Below are 6,086 nucleotides of genomic sequence, written 5' to 3'. Positions count from 1 at the left end.
GCTATCGTGACCGGCGGTCTGTGAGGCAGCACGCAAGAAAATGAATTATTCAACAGCTGCTATTCCAAATACTGACCTCAAAGCGACTGCCTTCACGGTGAAATGGGCCGAGTCACACGCTCTTTCTTGGAAAGGAACAAGTGACTAAACCAGCAATACCTTCGGTTAAGCATCACTGGGCACCTTGCGATAACTTCTTGTCTGTACCTTCAAGGAACATTTTCCTCTTGAAACGCGCGACGCTCAACGCAGCATGACGTAAAGATAAAGTGAGTCATCACTAAGAATGTGCGTCAATTATTAGTACTCCTTACCAGCATGAGCGCTTCCTGGAGCCATTTTAAGAATACGAGCGAGAGTTTAAGTATCGATAGAACATAAGGATGTTTCTAAGTGTGTTTCCCTTTCTTTGGGCCTTGTTCAAAATGCATGTGTCCCGCTTCGCTTTGGTGCCAATAGGTGATAGTGTCGCCCGGCGTTTACGCAAGCTGTATTGAAGTAGACGACAAACAAGCCGATAAAATATTCCTGCGCAATTCTAGTTCCCCGACCCTATCCTTCCGCCCGAAGATCACGGCCAAATTTCGTCATGTGTTTTTTTTTTTTTTTTCACACTTGCAGAAACTAATGATCTAAATTCGTAGAACATGTAAGATTGCAGCCACACAGTCGAGGGTAAGCTCCGCAGTTGCGCCGTATATCTTAGGGGCGACTCTCGAGTGGATTTCTCTGCGCGTGTGCGCGTATGTCAGAGAGGGAAAGGATATGTGCGATTATTCCCTCTTGCGGGCTATTATTATAGACTACATAGTGCCATTTCCTCCCGCTAAAGATCGTGGAGCATGTTTGAGCGTCACGCTTCCCTCCGACACATCCTTATGGATAGCGTTGTTGTTTGCGATCGGATATCGGCACGCGTGGTGGCCAGGGGGCGTTGCCGCCTTTTGCGACAGCGTGACACAAGAGTGGCAGCCACGCGCTCGCACTAAATACGGAGATAAGGGGCCGGCACAGACTCGTCGCTTCCTGCGGTTTATCACCGACCCGGCTGCTCACTTAGCGTGCACGGGCATCCGGATGATGCCCTTTGTGGCGCAGACGTCACGCGACCCTCATATAGCGGGACTCCGTCCCCTTGCAGATCCTGATCCCGTGCCGTATTGGTGCGTAAGCACGACCTCGGATGCGGACGCCTGTCGGTCCTTGGAGCTCATTTTGATTCTTTGTTTCTCTGGCAGCCCGCTTACAGGGTCGCTGCCTGCCACGATAGGGGAAAACACGTTCCTTTCTTCTAGGTAAGGTATCGCGCTAGCAGGAGTAGTAGAGGCAGCAATTCAGCTTTGTTTTGGTCCATCATGTGCTTGATGCTGTGGGAGAGGAAAGGACGCTGATTTTTTCAGTGGCCTTTGGTGAGGAGAACCCTTTCTCCATTCTCCTCGGGAGTGTAACTGGTGGTAGCTAAATCAGATTGCTGCCCACGAATTATTAGTGCGAAAGCACTAGTCTGGAGGTTCAGAGCCTAGCAGAATCGTCTCTTGCCGATTTAAGTCCGAGAAGCGCGAGCGCTCCGCCCCGCGGCGCTGCCCGCTCATCGTCGTGATCTAAGTAGTACAAAAGCGTGCTTTTGCACTGGTTCGAATGTACCAAACAAACAAACAAAAAAACAAACACATTTCCAAGTATTCACATTTTACACAGCGTCGGACCCACACAATACTGTCCTTGGTGCGAAGCAAGCCCCACGATCTACCATATATCTTGAGAATGCCGGGACAAACCGGGCAAAACGTTAATAGTGCCACACCCGGCACACACGAATAGTGGGAGGAGGCCCTGACTAGCGATAACCTGGACCAGCAAGTCTTGATCATCCATTAAGCTAGTCCGCAAGTCAGCTGCCCCCAGCGGAGCCCTGGGCTTGGGGCCCCTACCAACCGGCTTCTGAGAATTAATCTCTGCCAAATAAAAGTTTTCTCTCTCTCTGATCATTTTTTTCAAGTGCACTACAGATGTGTATCTTCAGTGTATGCCACTTTCAACCGATGTGATTAAGGGTGCCCGACTACTCTTGAATGGTGTCCATGTCCCCAAGGGCTGCGTTCGTGTCCATCTCTTGAAAGGTGGATTCCCTGATTCAGCATTGTGAAGGCAAACAACGTCCCTGTAAGTTGCCTGTCCCTTCCGAATTACATTGTACCTTGAATGCGCTTAGTGTGGACAAAATGAGCAAAGAATTAAGGACGTCCTCGGAATCAGCGAGAATGTCAAATACAAATTCAATTGATAGTTGTGCTACCTCCCGTTCTTGTCCCTTTCCGTACGTCCTCGTTCTTTCTGTCCGCACTGAGCGATTTCTACTTACAAACAAATGCAGTACCAACTAGCCCCATTCTTAACGTTGCCTTCCTAATATCAGAGCTTTACCTGTACAGGGGTCTCCCCTGGGTAATGTCGCCGCCGCCGTCTAGGCATATTATAACTGAAAACGCCCTGCAGTCACCTGACGGAACATGAGAGTGCTCTCTAGATGGGACAAAAAGTTTCTCTGTTGAACATATTTCTTGTCTGTTTATGTGACCAAGGCTGATCATCCCCAAGAGGTCTTAGAGTGAGTGGCCTGTTGCCGAATGGAAAGAGCAGATTTGGGGTGGTACAACTACCCCTGTCACTACTTCGCCTTGGAGCTCTAAAGCTTCCTTCTAAGTGATCACTACCTTGCATGGCCTAAATGTAGGCACGTTACAAGCAAGGGCTAAGTACAACGTCCATATACCACATGAATGCAGGAGCATGAGCAGCAAGTTCAATGTGAACAATAGCTGATTCCCTATATACCTCTATAAACCTATTAACACTTATGTTAGGTATTGATACGAATGTAGAAAAGGTGCCCAAACCAGCAGCTCTGAACACCTAATAGACATAGTGAATCAGGCTTATTGATTACAGTACTAGTGTGGCATTAAAATTTTGAAATAAATAATTGGTACTGAGGGGCTCAAATTGCCAAATTCTAACCACACTTTCAGCAAGATCTTCAGGGTTGATTCATATTAATAAAATATTTTCATTGAAGGAACTTAACCTACTAGCTGAAGGAGGAAGTGAGTCTACCTTGGTAGCCAAATTATATTTCTTAGAATACCATATCCTGTATCCTTTTAGTTTATCGGATATGCCTTGAAGCACTTCGAAGAATTTAAAACTGCTGAAATCGGCAAGCGAATGTACGTGACTAGGGGGGCTATATAATATCTTGTTTCATTTTTTGAACACATGTACGTATACAGGAACCTTTCGTATTCAAGTTTGCAAAAGACTTCACCATATATGATAATGAAATAAAAGAGCGAGCTCAGATAATGTGTTTTTTTTCCTCTTGTGTAGAAACGAGAGTTCGCTTACGTTTTCTGTTTAGAGAAAGAACTCGAGATGAGAAGAACTTACTCAAGGTCTCAGGAGTGCGCTATTTGATTTCAACCACCTAAACGTTTAGAGGAGCGCCAAAATTATCTTAAATACAAAGTTTTCGTTACAAATTTCTTTAAAAAGCTACTAGATTTTGTATCATTATTAGCCATAGTGCATTCGTACAGCTGTGAACTGTCGCTTCATTCTTCTGGAGAGGCGAATAGTCTCGAGGTGCCTCCTCCTCCCCCCCTTTTTTTTTGCGCAAGCTCCTTCGGTGTGCTGCGTCTGTGCACACGTGGTTACCTATTCGTGCAAGTGGGCACTGACACTCGCGCTGCTCGCATCGCTGGCGTACAATAAGGGCACGGGGGCCGACACAAAAGAACGACAAAGATTGCGCGACAGCGCACGCTTTCCGTGCGTGCGATGGGCCGACAGGAGCCTCGACCGACTTTGGTTGCGGGTCGAGGCCGGTGGTGGTTGACGGTTGACACGGGCCAAATCGGCCACCCAATGTGGAAATTGCCGATAAAGCAGCGAAACTTCCAGAACGAGGCAATTAATACGTTTGAGTGACAATTATAAAAGAGGGAGAGATGAAAACAAAGAAAGGCTGACAGGTTGCGCAGTTGAGCATACGGTTTTCTTCCTTTTAAAAAAAAAAGATCAGACGAGGAAGATGGTTTGGTTTGGTTTGGTTTGTGGGGTTTAACGTCCCTAAGCGACTAAGGCTATGAGAGACGCCGTAGTGGAGGGCTCCGGAAATTTCGACCACCTGGGGTTTTTTAACGTGCACTGACATCGCACAGTACACGGGCCTCTAGAATTTCTCCTCCAAAGAAATTCCAGCCGCCGCGGCCGGGATCGAACCCGCGTCTTTTGGGTCAGCAGCCGAGCACCATAACCGCTGAGCCACCGCGGCGGCTGACGAGGAAGAGGCTGAAAATAGAGTAAGAAAATATATCTACGCGTATATTCTCCTATAACAGCCGCTAAGCAGCCAGATATAGACCAGTTACAACAAGTATATCTTTCAATGTCTGCAATACGGAGCTAGATGACGGAACAAGGATCGACCATCAATCAAGTTTCCCTGCTATTGGCAGATAGCCCAAACGTCCTCATGATTGTTGGCATTTAGATGTATGGACGTGTATGTTAATATTAGCGGCCAGATGTCTGAAGTGTACCTAGGATTGTAAGGAAGACCACAGTCAACGGTACACTCGCAAGCCTGCGCGTGGCAGGCAGGACTATTCGCCCTAATGACGCGCATAGAACGGACTATCGCGAAGGTCAACGCCCTCCATAATTCAGATCCTCACTCCAGGAGAGCCCGAATAGAGGTCGGAGTTGCAGCTAAGTCTTTAGGAATGGAAGCCGCTAAGTTTTGATTGCCCCACTCGAATTATGCAGGGGACCGAAGGGAGCGTTGTTCAGAGAAGTCGCATTAACTTATTACATGGTTCTCTCGCTGCCTATTAAACTTTGAGACTAGGCCTGTAAGGAAATGCCCGCCCTCATTTTTCCGCTGTCCTGTGTCAGTAGCTTGCCATAAGATTGCCTTCTGGCTCGGATGTATCGGTGTGAAGATGGCTTTCTAAGTTGGTGCTCCACTCTGCCATGCCTGGGCTATTCTGTGGTCGACACAGCGATGCCTTCATCTAATTACTCTCTCACTTAGCCTTTGGGAAGACACTCAGTCCTAACAATACTGCCACGCTCCTTTCTCAAACGTGAGGCCTATAGCTTCTAAGCAACAGAAGCCAACCATATTCTGGAGATCTCATATTGCTTTCACACGAGCTCGTGCAGTCCATCGACGCTCCTAGAAATGCTTACCACAGGCTCATCATCATCATCATCATCATCATTTATTAACCCTTAAGGGTCCCGTTAGGGACATTACATAAGGGGGGGGGGGGGGGGGGGGAGGTGGTACAGGGGTGTTCAACAGTCATACATGAATATATAAATATAGAAGGTATATGGAAATACAGAAAAATATAGAAAATATAAAATATAGAATAGAAAAAAAAGTAGAACAAGAGAAAAAAAAAGACAGAAGTAAATTCAAATAATCACGTCATGACAGAGTGTAGCAGAAATATAAACAGAAACAAATTACAACTTTGGAAGTAGAACAGGCTGGTCAGTTTGCAGGGCTTGGAAGCTGGCATAGGGTGCAGGCAAAAATTATTTGTCGTTGAGATGGTCGATTAGGAGCTGTCTGAATCTGGAAGGGTTAGTCTCAATGACAATGTGTTCGGGGAGGTTATTCCAGCTTTCTATCGCACTGGGAAGGAAAGATTTATTGAAATAATTGGTGGAGCCGTGCAAACGCTGTATGCTTAAGGAGTTAAATAAACGACGAGATGATCGTAGCGGAGCTCGTAGAAGGTTTTCTCGAAGTGCTGGAAAGTTAAAGTACAGTTTGTGAAAAAGACAAAGAATTGAAGTTTTCCTGCGAAAGGCTAATGACTTGATGCCGAGAGATGATTCCAACGCTGTGATGCTGAGCTGAGATTTATACTGTGAGGTGATGAAGCGTGCTGCCCGATTCTGGATGGCATCGAGTGAATCTATTAAGTAGGCTTGGTGAGGATTCCATATTGTTGAGGCGTATTCTAGTTTAGTTCGGATGTACGTTTCATATGCTAGTTGTCTGGTGGCTG

The sequence above is a fragment of the Amblyomma mixtum genome, chromosome 5, assembly GCF_055824585.1.
Source record: "Amblyomma mixtum isolate Tamu chromosome 5, ASM5582458v1, whole genome shotgun sequence".
Classification (NCBI taxonomy): domain Eukaryota; kingdom Metazoa; phylum Arthropoda; class Arachnida; order Ixodida; family Ixodidae; genus Amblyomma; species Amblyomma mixtum.
This window is presented reverse-complemented; position numbering follows the sequence as displayed.